We start from the raw sequence: 17951 nt of genomic DNA, 5'->3' as shown, positions 1-17951 counted from the left end.
AGACTCCACAGAAATACAAAGGATTGTTAAAAAATACTATGAACAACTCTATTCCAACAAACTAGACAACCTGGAGGAAATGGACATATTCCTAGAAAAATGCAACCTTCCAAAACTCAATCAGGGAGATTCTGAAAATCTTAATAGGCAAGTAACTATGAAAGAAATTGAAGCAGTCATCAAAAAGCTTCTAGCAAACAAAAGCCCGGGGCCAGACGGCTTCACAGGGGAGTTTTACCAAACATTCAAGGAAGAACTAAAACCTATCCTCCTCAGACTATTCCAAAAAATTCAAGAGGAAGGAACACTTCCAAGCTCATTCTACGAAGCCAGCATCACCCTAATACCAAAACCAGATAAAGACAACACAATGAAAGAGAATTACAGGCCAATATCCCTCATGAACATAGATGCCAAAATCCTCAACAGAATTCTAGCATTTGGATCCAGCAGTACATCAGAAAGATCATACACCATGACCAAGTAGGATTTATCCTGGGGATGAAAGGATGGTACAATATCTGCAAATCAATAAATGTGATACATCACATAAACAAATTGAGAGATAAAAATCACATAGTCATATCAATTGATGCAGAAAAAGCATTTGACAAAATCCAACACCTTTTCTTGATTAAAAACTCTCAGCAAGGTGGGAATACAAGGATCATACCTCAACATAATAAAAGCCATATATGACAAACCCACAGCCAACATCATAATCAATGGGCAAAAACTAAAACCATTTTCCCTAAGAACAGGAACAAGACAGGGATGTCCACTCTTACCACTCCTGTTCAACATAGTACTGGAAGTACTAGCCATTGCGATCAGACAAGAAGAAGAAATAAAAGGCATCCAAATTGGAAAAGAAGAAGTAAATCTGTCCTTATTCACAGATGACATGATACTGTACATAGAAAACCCTAAAGACTCCATCAAAAAATTATTAGATTTAGTAAATGATTTCAGCAATGTAGCAAGATACAAAATTAATGCCAAGGAATCTATGGTATTTCTATACACCAATAATGAACTTACAGAAAGAGAGACTAAAAAAAGCAATCCCATTTACCATCGCACCAAAAATATTAAGATAACTAGGAATAAACCTAACTAAGGAGGTAAAAGACCTATACGTGGAAAACTATAGGACACTGAAAAAAGAGATAGAGGAAGACATAAACAGATGGAAGAACATACCGTGTTCATGGATTGGTAGAATCAACATCATTGAAATGTCCATACTACCCAAAGCAATCTATAGATTCAATGCACTCCCCATTAAAATACCAACGGCATATTTCACAGACCTAGAAAGAACTCTCCAAAAATTCATCTGGAATAAAAAAAGACCCCGGATAGCTGTAGCAATCCTGAGAAAGAAGAACAAAGTAGGAGGGATCTCAATACCAGATATCAAGCTATACTGAGAAGGCTAACCCCTATTTTGTAAAACTACTGTTTGGAATTCTCTGCTGTTTTGTAGGCGGCCTCTTACTCTAAAAAATAACTTTGCTTTCTAGCTTGCTTTAGCCTGCTTGAATAATGAGGAAGATAAACCTAGCTGTCTGGTCTTGTAGGTCCGTGACTAGATATGCCCATACTCTCATGCCAGGTGTATTTTTTAATTGGATAGAACTGTGTTGTTTTCAAGGCCAGCAGCAAGATAACCACTAAGCACACATAGGGCTGGCCCTTTAATAAAAAGGGAAGTTCTGCTTGTAGCTTTGCTTAGAATTTGAATTCATTTTCTCTAAGCCCACCATGGTGAATAAAGTGTGACTCCAAACTCTCTGAGCATTGCTTGATTTATTCCGGTTTTCTGTAACAATACTACAAAACCACTGTTCTCAAAACTGCCTGCTACTGGCATAAGAACAGATATATAGACCAGTGGAATAGAATAGAGAACCCAGAAATTTACCCAAACCACTATGCTCAATTAATATTTGACAAAGGAGGCAAGAGCATACAATGGAGTCAAGACAGTCTCTTCAATAAATGGTGCTGGGAAATTTAGTAAGATACATGCAAAAACATGAAACTAGACCACTAACTTACACCATACACAAAAATAAACTCAAAATGGATAAAGGACTTAAATGTAAGATGGGAAACCATAAAAATCTTAGAGGAATCCACAGGCAACAAAATCTCAGACATGTGCTGAAGCAATATCTTCACCGATACAGCTCCTAGGACAATGGAAATTAAAGAGACAATAAACAAATGGAACTACATCAAAATAAAAAGCTTTTGCACAGCAAAAGAAACCATCAACAAAACAACAAAAAAGCCCACTGAATGGGAGAACATATTTGCCCATGTTATCTCCAAAAAGCGTTTTATCTCCAACATTTACAGGGAACTCATACAACTTATCAAAAAGAAGATAAACAACCCAATCAAAAAATGGGCAATGGACCAAAATAGATACTTTTCAAAAGAGGATGCAAGGATGGCCAAGAGACATATGAAAACATGCTCAAAGTCACTAATCATTTGAGATATGCAAATCAAAACAACAATTCGTTACCATCTCACACCTGTCAAAATGGCTATCATCAACAAATCAACAAATGACAAGGGCTGGTGAGAATGTGGAGAAAAAGGAACCCTTGTGCACTGCTGGTAGGAATGCAAACTGGTACAGCCACCGTGGAGAACAGTATGGCGTTTCCTCAAAAACTAAAAATGGAACTCCCATTTGACCCAGTGATTCCACTTCTAGGAATATATCCCAAGAAATCAGAAACACCAATCAGAAAGGATATATGCACCCCTACGTTCATAGCAGCTCAATTTTCAATAGCTAAGATTTGGAAACAGCCTATGTGCCCATCAGCAGATGAGTGGATTAGAAAACTGTGGTACATCTATACAATGGAAAACTCTGCTTCTATAAAAAGGAAGGAACCCCTACCATTTGCTACAGCATGGATGGTCCTGGAGAGCATTATGCTAAGCGAAATAAGTCAGTCAGAGAAAGATAAATATCACATGATCTTACTCATTTGTGGAATATAATGAACAACATGTGCTGATGAACAAAAACAGATCCAGAGACAGAGAAGCATTGATCAGATGCTCAAACCTCATAAGGAAAATAGGGGTGGGTGGGCAAAGGGGGAGAGATCAACCAAAGGACTTGTATTCATGCATATAAGCATAACCAATGGACACAGACAGTAAGGGGTTGAGGGCATGAGCGGGTTGGGGGGATGGGGGGCAATGGGGGGATAAGGACACATATGTAATACCTTAATCAATAAATAAAGAAAAAATGTTAAAAAAAATCAATGGAAAAAGATCCTTGGGTGAGAATTAACAAAAATATATTAGCCTACTATATTTGGTCAAACCTTTCATTAACACCTTCCCTCCCTCCCCCTCCCACCCACTGCCTTGGCAGGGCCAGACCAAATGATTTGGCAGGCCTTACAGGGCTCTCAGGCCAGATGTTCCCCATCCCTGCTCTACACTGTGAACCTCTTGAGATTGGAATTATGTCTTTGAGTTACAGGCAAATATTAGGCCCTCAAGATTTTCTGTAGAATTAATTCAATGAATAAATGAATGAAGCCAACAAATAGAAGAAGACTAATGCGAAGAGTATATAACGAAGGGTGGAGAGGCAAGTTGGTCCCAGGCAGTCTCACTTGCATGGGAATAGTGCTAGTACATGGAAAATGAGCTTTATACCTAATTATATAGAAATACTTGCAGTGTAGCAAGTAAGAATGCCACTGCCATTTTCTGATGTTTAAATGCTACATTTCTCTAAATCAGAGAAATTTGCTTTATTTGCTCTGTACTTTCACCCATATGACTGGCAGAAAATTCAACCTCAATCATGTTTGGTGTGTTCTCTCTTATCCTCCAAGGATTCATTCAAGGATATCCTGGTATTTGCAATGCCATGGCTGGCAGAGTCCTATCAGCTACTCCATCTGCTGTGACTCAGCAGTTTCCCAGGGCACTGGTCAGGCAGCTGTACTAGGAAGACCAGAGATGCCCCTCATGGTGGTGCACTGTTCTACCACACACAGAACCTCAGACTCCTGTGAACTTGGAGGTAAGTGTGGAGCCTCTAATGGGCACCGTGTAATCATTCTCCTTAGGCACTTCCATGAGAGGGAGCCCAAGCCCTGGAGCCTTCCAGAAATCTGCCTGGGGTCAGTGCACATGCCCCACTCTCAGTCACAGGGCCACAGGGAAAGCAACCTTCTTCCTCGATTAGGTAGCTTGTGTGGCTTCCACTCCAAAGCCCTAACCTCCATGCTCTCCTCTGGGGAACCCAATCCAGGGAAATTTTTGTACTGAGTGTTATGGGTGGAAAAAGAATCTGAAAATAACAGTTATTCCTTTCTTTACAACTCACCTTGTTACACAGGTCTTCAGAAGTCGCAGAAAGTTTTATCTTCATCTTCCCAAATTCTCCCCACCCCTAACCCACCAGCAGCCCTGAAGCTCCCCACAGTTCCAGGCACTATTTTGCTTTGTAGCATGCAAAAGCTCAAAGTGCAGGGTCTTGGCAGCTGTCCCATTTTTCTTCATCCTGTTCATGACTCCAAAGAAAACATTCCTAACTCAAAAACAAGCTGAAGGTTTCTGTTGAGACCTCAAATATTTTCCCAGAGTACACCATAAAAATAATAAGGTCATAACATTTTAAATAATGGTAGAGTTCTTGTGGCAAAAGCCTGTTATAGTTTTTTTTTATTATACAAAGAACCTCAAGTCTGTTTCTAAATAAAATATTTTCTGAAAAGTAAAGCAGGCTTCCCTCTGCTGTTCCAAGTCTCAAGAAGAAGTACTATTTGTTATCATAAAGATTCAAGCAAATATTTATATACACTTACTATTGTTTTTCTGACTTGCCTAATTTTGCAATTGTTACTCATGTTAACACTGCACTCAGCTCTCCACATTAATGTTTTCTTCAAAATATTTTACTTTGGTAATATAAATGTACACTGTATTGCCAAAAATATGTTGGGTAAGCATGGTCATCAATGGGCTGTACTGAAACTTGGCTTCATTTTTAAAACAATAGGAAATTAATGAGAGGAGTTTGGGGAAGAAGAAATAATTTAGTGATCTAATCCCATAATATATATGTTCTCTCACTTGTAAATAACAAAATTAAAAATCTGCCCCATTCCATAAATAAGGCTTAATTTTAAACTAAATACATTATGAAAACATGAACAAATACTATTGCAGACAAAAAATGCTTAACCTATGAATATTCACATTCTTCCCTTTGCTGCCCTTTGAGAATAATTCCGCCAGAGCCATCTTGGTTTATGAGCATCTGTGATGTAAGAAAAATACAGATAAGAGTGAAGTGTGTTTACTTTGGACTGGCACAGGCTAAATTTTACTTCTGGAAGCAACAATGCTACAGGTGTAAGGAAAGACAAGAGCCAAGGAAGTCTTAGGAACTTTTTACTCTGGGCTGGGAATGAGTAGGTGGCTAAAATGATAGAACCCCAGGGCTTTCCGCAGGCAGGCTGCTATTGCAAAGTCAAGGTGGGGACTGGATTTGAAGTGTTGCCCTAGGCTGTGTATTAATGCCCTTGACAGACTCTAGTAAGAAGTTTCTAAATGCTAGATTTTGTTTATTTAATTTTTTAATAGATCATACATTCACAAGGTTCAACATTTTAAATGTACTCGGAGCTTTATTGGACAAAAGTTTCCCTGACACCCCAGACACCACATCCCCACCCCTTTTCTCTTCCCTGTCAGCCACCAATATTACCAGTAGCTTGTTTATCTCCCAAAGGTATTACACGCACAAGAAAGCAGATAGACATTTGATTGTATATTCTCCCTCTTCATTTTTTAATACAAGTTGTAGCATACTGCACAGATTCTTTCATATGCTGCTTTATTATCTTTACAACGTCTGGGATACGTTTCATTTTATTACATAAAGTGATTCATTTTTTGGCAAATGTAGAGTATTCCACTGTAGCAATGTACAAATATTTTTAGCTAGTCCAACCTTTTGGCTGCTTCCAATAATTTGCTGTTATATACATGATGCTGTGAATTACCATAGTCTTAACTTATTTTGTATCATGTGCCTCTTCAGAGGTCTGGTAAAGCCTATGAATTTCTTCTCACCATAATGCTTTCAGGTGTATAAAGTAAAATTCTTAAGGTTGAAAAGAAAGCAATTATACTAAAATATAGTTACCAAAATATTTTTATTTTAAAATAAAATATTTATTAATGAATTAAATGACAAGATCTAAAAGTGAGCCTTATAACTACTGAAATTTCATAGTATTCTTACAGGATTCCAGGCAGGCGGAATAGAGGAAACTGAGACAGGAAAGTTAGGACAGGGCCAAACAGTATGAGTAATTTGCAGCCGTCCTGCGAATAAATAACAAATATCTCCCCCAGCCAAGGACACCTGGAGAGCAAATAGTTAAAGACCTCCCTAATGAGAGAATGCAGAAAGGGAGAGGAATGAGGAAAGGAAAATAGGTCACTTTTATTCACTAAGCAGAGAAGCCAGAAGTCTCGAGGGCTCGGCAAGATAAAGTTGTAGGATTCTGGGAAGACCACAACAAGAAAACATTGAGACTTAATCTGTACCAAGATATTCAGCAAAAGGATCTTTTGAAACCTACAGACAGGAGGAGGGTATATTACTCCTCAAACTTGCTCCAGACACTGGCTTTTCCGAATTAGCTGGGAAAGCCCACCTGTGCTCCAAACTGGATGAAATAGATTTGCTTGCTTTGCTTTGCTTTTTCAATAAAGTTGCATGCTTTAATTGCTTTAATAAATTGGCTTTTCACAATGCAGCCAAGGTCTCTCATATAAATTCATTTATATGAGAACACAAGGATGGAGGTTGGGGACAACCCTCTCCCAACTAGCTCAGGGGGCTGTCCTGTCCAGTAACACCTCTCTGGTGTCGGTGAGATGTGCCTATAACAGTATGAGTAAACATAAAATCATATTTCAGTGTATCTGCAATAACTGTAATATGACATAAAAGACCTTGTTTTTATTGGTAACAAAGGCTGATACTACTGTGGTTTCCTGCCTACTTTCATAGTTAAAGGAAATAATAAATTTCAGTTAGAGTTTAATGAAGACAAAAACACAAGATTTTTCCCATATGAGTTGATGAATCTTTTAATTTTTCTGTGCAGTCCTTGTTAAGAAGCCCATATATATATATATATTTCCTAAACATTCAAGTATATTTGTATATATTTTTAAATTCCTAGAAGTGTTTTGAATTAGAAAGTGCTAATACATTTCTAATTGAATGAATATTGTCAAACTTCCAGGAATACAATTATTCTACCAGCACTGAATGAGGGTGTGTTAGCAAGCATTTCAATATTTGCCAGCCTGAAAGATGAAAAATAGTACCTTGGTGTAGTTTTATTTTGCATTTGTCTTATTAAAAAAAAACTTGAGCATCTTTTCATATATTTAAGGGTCATTTTCTATGTGTTCATGTTCTTTGCTTCTTGTCCTATTGGTTTGTGGGCAGGTTTGTTGTGTGCTATGAATATGAAGGTGTGTCAATGGAAACAGCACCCCCTGCAGCTGGCAACACCGATGCCTTGGTTATTGGTCCCAGTGAAGATTTCTATTCTGTCCATTATGTTTTTACCTTGGATTACTGTTTCTTCAAATAATTTGAATAAATTAAAACAGAATCTAGAATCCTTAGAGCACTAGTCTTATTTAAGTAGCAATATTGTCTAAGACAAAGTCTGGAAGGATTCAGAACAAATTGATAACTACAGTTATCTCTGGCAGGAGAAATAGCCTAGAAGGGCGTGAAAGAATTTATACTTTGACTTTTTCAACTCTACATTTATGTATTATTTGTATGTCATAAATTAAAAGAATGAATATACATGATACAATTTCAATTAATACAGACAAGTATAAAAAGAACAGTAAAAGAATTCCTTTTTTTCCCAACCTCCTTCTGGACAGGAATTTTTAAAAAATTACTGGAAATGCCTGTTTGAGCCCATATTGTGGTTTTGGAATATATTTTCCCACTACACAGAACCATAGCTCCTTATAAAAATAACTAATTCCAGGTCTAGGGGGCAGGAAATACACGAGATGAGCTAGGCACATTTTGTTATACAAGGGGGCAAAGAAGTTACCAAAGAAGACTAGGGCCATGACAAAAAGACTTAGGATCCAACTGGAAGAGACTCCCATTGAACAGAGAGAGCATCTTGAGCATCAGTAAGGATAGTACCTCAATGGCCTAAAGCATATTTTGGACTCCAGAAGTTCATAATGTTATTAAATAAAATAAATATCCATTGGTCATACTGGGAGGATGATAGGGAACCAACTCATTATTTTGAACAGTGGTAAATCAAGAAAAGAAATCTCACATTTATCCTAAGTTTTTTATTCAAACTATGCCATTGGGCCCCAAATAATAGACAAGGAGAAAGTTTTCTTTTTAAATGTAGCCCACCTAATAAATGAAGATTTAATGATGGAATACACCATTTTGTAATTTTAAATTAAATTAAAAGGCCTGAATCTGATAAAGCCCCAGGTCCAACTACCATTTTATAGGAAATACTGATAAGCATGTTATACAATACTAGAGGCCCAGTGCACAAAATGTGTGCATGGGGGGGGGTGGTGTCCCTCAGCCCAGCCTGCACCCTCTCCAATCCGGGACCCCTTGGGGGATTTCCGACTGCTGGTTTAGGCCCGACCCACAGGGATCAGGCCTAAACTGGCAGTCAGGCATCCCTTTCACAATCTGGGACTGCTGGCTCCTAACTGCTCACCTGCCTGCCTTCCTGATCACCCCTAACCACTCTGTCTGCCTGCCTGATGCCCCTAACTGCTCTCCCCTGCCAGCCTGGTCGCCTCTAACTGCTCTCCCCTGCCAGCCTGATCCTCCTAACTGCTTTCCCTTGCCAGCCTGATTGCCCCTAACCTCCTCTGCCTTGGCCCCCACCACCATGGCTTTGTTTGGAAGGACGTCTGGAAGGATGTCCAGAAGACATCCAGTCTAATTAGCACATTACCCTTTTATTAGTATAGACAGGTTTCCAGACTGTGGAGAACTTTCTTTAACAAAGAAAGTGAAAGGGAGGAAATAAAAGAGGTGTAGGAGAACTTTCAGCAACATTTCAACCAATCATAACATGCACACCTTATTTGGATCTTGATTCAAACACAGAAACTGCATAAACAAAGCAAAACAACTTTTATAACATTTACAAGACAACTGGAAATTTGAACATTGGGAGCATATTTGATGTTATTAAGGAACTGCTGTTACTAATTCACAATGTTATGCTAGTAATTTTTAACACATTCTTTTTAAAAGATATATAGTGAAAAATTACAGATTACATAATGTCTGGAATATACTTCAAATAATATGAATGAGAGGGAGTAGCTGAGGTATTGATGTAGCAAGATTGGTGGTGGATAATTTTTGAAGTTGGGTGAGGAGCTATATGGGAGGCCTAATATTATATGATTCTGTCTAATTCTCTGTATGTTTAAAATTTTGAAGTAAACAAAATCACTACAGATCAATTTTCCTCAAATGAGGACAATGTAGTAAGAAGAAAGGCTGAGAAATATCTAATTTTTGTTAGGTTCTATTTCCACATTATCCTTTTAAAAATCAAAATTTAAAAATTCACACTCTTTATGGATCAGAAATGTTGTCTGTGTTCCATACAAAGGAGCAGCTATATGGCCAGGGCACCTACTACTCAGGAGATAGTCTGATAGGTTTGAAGAAGGCATGTGCTAAAGATCAACTTACCTGGGAAATAGACTATAGATGGAGATTAGCTTGCAGGAAGTTTCGTAGGGAGTGCTCTTAGGATCATCACCTTTGAGGTGAGGGGAGGGAGAAGCAGGACTGGGCAACAGGAAAAGTTAAACTATGATGCAATTATAACAGGAATCTTGGCTGATTCCACAAGGAGTTCTGGAGCTAGGGTGGCCCTTCTGAGTTGTCTCAGTTGAAGCAAGGATGCTAAGTCTATTCCTCTTCATCAGTCATTACAAGTGGGTTGCCCTCAGGAAGGGTTATACCTTGTGTGAGACAGCTTCCATAGGTTGAGAGCAATGCTCAGGGAGAGCCTCAGCCAGTACACTCTCAGCAGATTGGGGAACGAGAGCCTTAGGCCTGAAGGAGGTCTGGGCAGTGCCCCACAGAGTCCACTATATGTCACCACATCAACTTCACTGCACTCAATTCAGGAATTATTGCTCCTAGGTGAATAACAGGTAAAAATTAGTACCAAAGGGCAACTCTTAACATTAAATTCCTGACAACATACCAAACCCATAGAAAATGATAAAAGGTTTTATATACTTCACACTATTTATGTATACCTACTATGGTCCCCAAGTCCCTTGGGGTTCCCAAAATGGCAATAGGACTCTCTGAATTATTTCCAGTACAATTTTAAAGGTGAACTCTAACACTGAAATTCTTATTTTGAAATAATTTCAAATTTATTAAAAAGTCTCAAGAATAGTGCCAAATACTCCTATATATTTATCTAGATCGCCAATTGTTAACACTTTGCCATATTCATATTATCAGTTTCTTTTATAACCATCTTACAATAATTAAAATCGAGGAATTCAATAATTATCCAATGTTACTATCTAATTCCTAGTCCATATTAAAATTTCACCAGTTGTTCCAATAATGTCCTTAATAGCAATGTTTTTTCCCCTAGGGGTCAGGATCCAATCCAAGATCTTGCCTTGCATTCAGTTGAGATGTGTCCTCAGTTTGCTGCAATCAAGCCTATTTCCTCAGTTTTTCCTTACTTTCATTACCTTGACACATCTGAAGATTGCCCACATCTTTGGCAGGAATATGGTAGAAGTGGCCATATTCATGTTCTATACTGCACAATAAATTATCACAAATTTAGCAGCTTAAGACAACACACATTTATTATCTCACAGTTTCTGGGGGTCAGGACTTTGGGCACAGTGTAGCTGAGTGCTCTATGAGGCTGTAATCAATGTGTAATTGATAGCTGAGTTCTCTCAGAATTCTACTGGGAAGGAACTGCTTCCAAACTCAGTTGTTGGCAGGATTTCCTTGTGGTTGTAGAACTTGTGCTTCTTCAAAGTCAACAAGGACAGCAAGACTCTAGAGTCAGACTGCTAGCAAGACAGAGCCTTATATAATGTGAGATAACCACAGAATGCCATCCCATTACCTTTGCCATATTCTATTGCTCAGAAAGAAGTCACAGGTCCTGCTCACACTTGTGATGAGGAGATTATTCAAGGACACAAATATCAGAGGCAGGATTATGGCGGGGGGGGGGTATGTTAAAGTCCCCCTCTTTGCATTCTATCAGATGACTCATGATATTCATTAGTCTCACTATTGGTGATGTTAACTTTTATCACCTGATTAAGGTGGTATCCACCAGTCTTCTCCAGTTACTCTTTTCCCCTTTCTAAATATAAGAATTTGCAGGGAGATATGTACTTTGAGACAATGTCAATGTTGCATTTTCATCTAACTTTTAATTAATAGCTCTATAAACTTGTGAATTCCTAATTATTCAACCAGTTATAATCCATTACTAACGCTCAAATTGTTCCAGATTTGGCCCATGAAAACTTTTTCAAGCTGACCCCTGTGTCCTTTCAACAGGGGCCAATCATTCTGTGAGCATTTCCTGACTTTCTAGCTGTATTGCTTATATTTTCATTTTCTGTATATTAAGGTATTTGGTATCTTTAAAACCTTTCTGGCTGGGAGAGACTACACTTTCTGGGGCTAGCCAATTCTTTGAGACAGCAAAGGCCCAGCCAGGAGCATACCTTCAATATACAGACTAACCAATCCTGAGCCAGTCCTCCTCTATCTGACTCCTGACCCCAGGAGACAATATTCTGCTTCCTTAATTATCCTAGGGCCAGGTGCAGGCAACTAGGGATCATCCTATAGTTTATAGCTCTTCACAATTATCCAAACTAGCCAATTCTAAGTTGTTTATTTTACCATGCCTTGCCTTTCCCTTGAAACTTTAATAAAGGTGGCCTAAGCTCTCCCCTCATTCCTGCCCCCTTTGCCTCCTGATGACCATGGTGTCTTTCCCTGTGACCCCACATGGCATACTGTGCCTCTGTTTCCAGGACTGAGCATAATTCAAGTATGCTCATGTATTTCCTGTGTCACCTATTGTGACTAAATTTTACTAATCATCACCTAAAAGACCACTACACACTGACACAAGACATTTCAAAATTACCTCAAATCTTTTTTGCTTCAGCCCTAGAACCAGCCATTTTCCTAAAGTGTCTTGTTGGTTTTTTTTTTTTTTTTTTTTTTTTTAATGAAGAATGAGAGTTAGAAACCAATATCTGGGGGCTAGGTGTATTTTACGTATAATGGTATTAACACTTATGGCAATACTTGTTCTCATATACCCGTGGTCGGCAAACTGTGGCTCACAAGCCACATGCGGCTCTTTGGCCCCTTGAGTGTGGCTCTTCCACAAAATACCACGGCCTAGGCAATTCTATTTTGAAGAAGTGGAGTTAGAAGGAGTTTAAGTTTAAAAAATTTGGGTCTCAAAAGAAATTTCAATCATTGTACTGTTGATATTTGGCTCTGTTGACTAATGAGTTTGCCGACCACTGTCATATACCACCTGCCTGGTTTGGAGGTAATATGGTGGAATGGTTAAGAGGATGGGCTCTGGACCCAGACTGCCTGAATTCTCATCCTGACCCCATGGACAAGCCATAAGATCTTGGGAGAGTTACTTAAAATGTAATCACCTGTGTTATGGTGTTTATAATAGTGCCTACCTCAAAACGTGGTTGTGAGAATTTAGTTGAGATTTACATGTAAGGTTCTTCAACTCATACCTGGGACACAGTAATTGCTCAGTAAATATTTGTTGAATGATCCTCATGTTGATTAGAAGCTCTGATAGAAAAAATGAAAATGAAGGGGAAACCCTGATCTATATCCTTTTTAGAAAATAAATAAAAAGTGAATTTGTCAGAAATCTTTATCCTCTTGTAGAAATATTTTTAAGAATTCTCTACAATAATTTTAAAATTGTCTTTAATATGCTGTAATATACCGTAAGCTAAAGATATCCCTGTGAAATGCCACATATGCGATTCAAGAAAAAAAAAAAATGTTTTCTGTTCATTTATGTTCATGTTCGTCCTTCTTCATTAAAAAAGAAAATAAAAGTGAGAAAGATAACCACACAAGCCTGGTGCCAAATCTAAATGTGGCTGTCTGGGGCTCAGATTCCTACAGACACCAAGACAATTGAGAAAAGAGGAAATAGGAGGAGGAAGTGGAGAAAGACAAGGCTCACAATCATTTTCCCTGGTGCTCTCTTGAGGTGATGTGAGAGCTGCCAGAATCTGTCTGCAAAGAAGATGCAAGGCAAAGCATGGATTCTAATCCCAAGCATGTTTCTAATAATATCTTCTCAACAACTGACATCTCTATACCAAATTCCTGATTTCATTACCTCCAGGGACAGCTATTCTGAAGGGTCTCACCAAAAAGCTTAGTTGGCTCCTACTGGGCAAGGAAAGAATTATTAGAAATATTCTAGATAATTTTTAGGTTTTAAATTGGTGTTTTAGTCTCTTTGCAATTCTTGCTCAAATTTTCCTCACCTTCTAAGTCTGAAAAAGTAATTTTCAAATTACCATGATTTGTTGCAAATCATGATTGCAGAATCTTTTAGTTAGTTGAAACAAGGTGGCTAATGGCTTAACTTGAAAATGGAATAGGTTTCTGATCAGAGTACCCATAGTACACGACTGTGGTTTTGTAACCTAACACAATGAAGGGGTTGTCACTAGATGATTCAGCAAGTTAGAATCTCAACTCCCTTTCTGGGGAGGAAATCTGAGGTATATGTTTATCCTAGATCAGGGGTGGGCAAACTTTTTGACTCGAGGGCCACAGTGGGTTCTTAAACTGGACTGGAGGGCCGGAACAAATGCATGGATGGAGTGTTTGTGTGAACTAATATAAATTCAAAGTAAACATCATTACATAAAAGGGTACGGTCTTTTTTTTTTTATTTCAATAGTTTTATTCATTTCAAACATTTTAACAAGAAGGCACAATAACATACCTTATATTGAAGATGGCAAAGGCAAAATAAAATTGCCTAACAAAGGAAAGGTACAAAAGCCTTTCAAATTAAACTTAAATATAAAATAATTTAAAACTAAAACAAATAGAAAAGAACAAAATGTGTAAACAGTAAATTAAACATTTTCTTTAGTGCAACTTCCAAATTATGCCCGGGACGTAGATGTAGATGGCAATGTAGACTGGGTTGAAAGGATTTTGGTCTTTAAAACATCAACTTCAGTGGGAACAGTGTTGTTGGTCTCCTTTTTAGCTAATGCTCTGATACTGTGCTCTCCAGGGGCGTGTCTCCCTACATCACCAGGATAACGTGTCTACGCATTCCCAGGGTGATGTCGGGGACGCGTCCTCGGGCATTACAAGGAGCCTCTGGAAGATTGAGAGGTTGTTCCTTCTACTGAATGAGCGGATATAAATCCGCCCACTCAGAAGAAGGAGCTGCGGCTGTGTTTCCCGACGTTGCCATGTTAACACTGCTGCTGGTGAAGGAGCGGAGGGGAGAGCAAGAGAACCCTCCGCTCTTTCGGCTCCGCGGGCCGGATAGAATAGCTGAAAGGGCCGGATCCGGCCTGCGGGCCGTAGTTTGCCCACGGCTGTCCTAGATGCTAGAACTGCAATTCTCTCGAATCAGTGTCAGGCAGAGACTATGCACAGGAAGGTAGGAAGTAAGGTCAATCAACTGTCTACCTTGGTCAGAACCAAGTCTTACAGCCAAACCTCTCTCTCTCTCTCTCTCTCTCTCTCTCTCTCTCTCACACACACACACACACACACACACACACACACACACACTCACACCAAGTCTCAACTGCTCCATTTCTATAAAGGTTCTTGGTAAAATTTCCCCAGGGCAAAATCACCAGTAACTGGAATTTTCAGCTCATTCAGTATCAGTGGGAAATTTGCTACTTTGGCTTTTGACTGACAGCCACAAAAACCAGTTTGACTGAGAGTAGTGATACCAGGTCTAGGTGGAGTATTAATTCTTGGAATGATAACGAACTTGTAATGATAACTTGGAGAATGCTCACACCACTTCTTATGTATACTTCACTCTAAGTCTCTGAGAGCACTGAAGTCACAGAAATGACAGCAGATTTATAGCAAGAAGGTTTTTTATTCAGAATTCAACCACCAAAGAAAAGCTCCTTTCAACAGGGAACTCTGAAAAGTGGTGTCTAAAAATCAGCTCCAAGCCAAATGCACTCACTTCTCATCCTTGTATATTCTCCACTTCCCACAGAAACCCCACTGGGCTGACTTTTAAATGGCACAAAAGCACAAGGGGGAGAGGTCTACCCCAAGCTTTCTGGGGGAAAAAGTTTAACATATTTTTTATGTAAGATTGAAGGCCAGGTGGGGATATTCTTTTACACATTAGATCAGGATGAAAATAGGTTTTATTATTTCTCTCCTATACTGAATTTAGGAAAAATTAACTACTATTTTTAAACCTTTAATTGTGCATGCATATGTCTTGATTGTTGACAGTTCTATTTTTCTACAATAAAACAAGCTTATCAACTATTGGCCATAGCCTTAGTGCTGTGCTTCCACTAGATTTCTTGCCGGGGTTCTTGTCCCAGCATTACGAAGGGTTCAGCAATCTAGAGAAAGGAGCTGCGCGTAGATTCAATAAGGAGTCCAAAGATGAAAGATAATTTTGAAAGGCATTGGGCGTCAGAGGAGCTTCAGCTAAAGGAGCTAAAGACTCTCCTTGACTCAGGATCCCATGCTTTTTATTAACACAATTTGTCCTAAGGCAAGGTGGAGATAACACACTTCAAAGGGTAGGGTTTTCAGAAGCATTGTCAGATTAGGGAATAGTCTACAGCTGTTCAGGTGTTTGGCCAACAGGAGGCAATAGCATGTAGATTAAGATGCCCTGAGCTGTCTGGCAGCAAATGATTATCCTATTCAGGTTTGGGGCGATGCTTTTTAGCCGTTCCAACAGGTAAACTACATATGTGGCTCAGCCCTTGTTGAGCCCCCCAAGCTTCACCAACCTTTTGATGAAACTCTTGTAATTATGACATGCTGGAACTGGTTCCCAGCAAATTCTGACCATTCAACCCATGTTTGTGGGGAGTAGTCGCATTTGAAAATACCAGGTTAACTTTAAAATCATTTGTCTATTAAAGTAGAACCAAAATAATTAATGTCTTGAAATTATGTTATTCAGAAATGACAAATAAAAAGTGCTTAAATCTGCTCCATGTTTTTCATTGGAGAGGGTGCTATGATGTCAACATGTAAAGTAAAGGTCACAGTGCCTGAGTCAGTGAGACCTGAGTAGGAGGAATCCAGAGTGTGTCACTCACCAGCCTGTGACTCTAGCCTGCTCACTTACCCATAACAGCCTCAATTTCCTCACCTGGAAACAGCTCCACACAGGAGAGCTATAAAATTCTATTGCAATGGGAGGGGCTGCATACTATTTAATTGTCCCTCCCTCTCCCCCTAAATGTACAGAAACTAGATAACAGTTTTTGTCATCTTCCCCCAAAGGTAGCTGGGATCTGGAAACGTAAAAGAGAACCACAGAGAGAATCACTTGGTTGATTAGATGCTCCTGATAATACTAGGTAAAACTGAAATTTTTCAAATGGAAATGCCAATTTTGCCTAACTTTTCATTTTGGTTTTGCTTAAAAGCAAATAACCTTAGAAATGAACATACTCAACTCTGCTATTTATTTGAACAAAATTTAGCAAATGTTTATTGAGAGCCAACTGAATGACTGACACTGTTATAGATGCTGTGCCCTTGAAGGTAGCCTGCTTTCTGAGACCTTAGCAGAGCTAGGGTGGCTGATTAGGGCATCACGGTCTGCATGGTGCTGGATGTGGGGGTGGTGTTTAAGGACAAAATGGGAGTTATATGCAGGTTTTTAGACAGACAAGGGTATGGTGGGTGTCATGGAAAAACTGGTGGGACAGATCAACAGAGTGGAGGGTTAGAATGAGGATGCCTCAACTCACTCACCTCTACTGCCACCCAGGCCCTGACATCTGAGGAATCCCGCCTGCAGTAGGACTTCAGCCAGGACAGAGGGCACCATTCCCTGTTGTTGGATGCATGGTGGTGAAGGAATGGTGCACTTGTGCAGATCTGCCTCCCTACTCCTTAGCAGACAGTGATGCCAGCTTCCTTGCCAATACTCAGTTTTCCATTTGTCTATTTCCTCAGGCTAGTGTGGATCATGGCCTCACTTTTGCTAGCATGCTCAGGCCCTGCTTCCTCTTAAGTCCTCCTCCCAGAGTGGATTGCCTTCAGTAACTCCAGTTGGCTCCTCACATTTAGTATGCATCCTGCTCTCTAGTTTTGGCCCAAATTCCTTGGATTCTGGCCTCAGCCTGAGCTTCTAGATTCACCAGCCCCACTACCCTTTCTTTTCTGAATTGATAACTCACTATCTTGGCCTTTGGCCTCTTTCCTGTCCTCATTATTTTGTCCTGGCCTATCTGGCCACCCTGTCCTCTCCCCATGCTGCCTGATGGTCCAACCTGCTATTCAAGGGCTAAACAGATTCAGAACCAGACTTCTCTGCAAGAACCACATCAGAAAGTTGGTCTGACACCCTTTTTCTGCTTTTATGTGCAGAACCCATCTCAGGGGATTGGCTGGGGAGAGACCACAGTTCACCCTCCCCCATCCCCCCACATCGATGACTGTGACTCTAGTCATTCCAGGTTCTCTCAATCTTGTGTCACCAGTCTGCTTGCCAGTCCTCTCCTCTCCTCTCCTCTCCTCTCCTCTCCTCTCCTCTCCTCTC

Source organism: Plecotus auritus (genome assembly GCF_963455305.1).
Source record: "Plecotus auritus genome assembly, chromosome: 2".
NCBI lineage: Eukaryota > Metazoa > Chordata > Mammalia > Chiroptera > Vespertilionidae > Plecotus > Plecotus auritus.
This window is presented reverse-complemented; position numbering follows the sequence as displayed.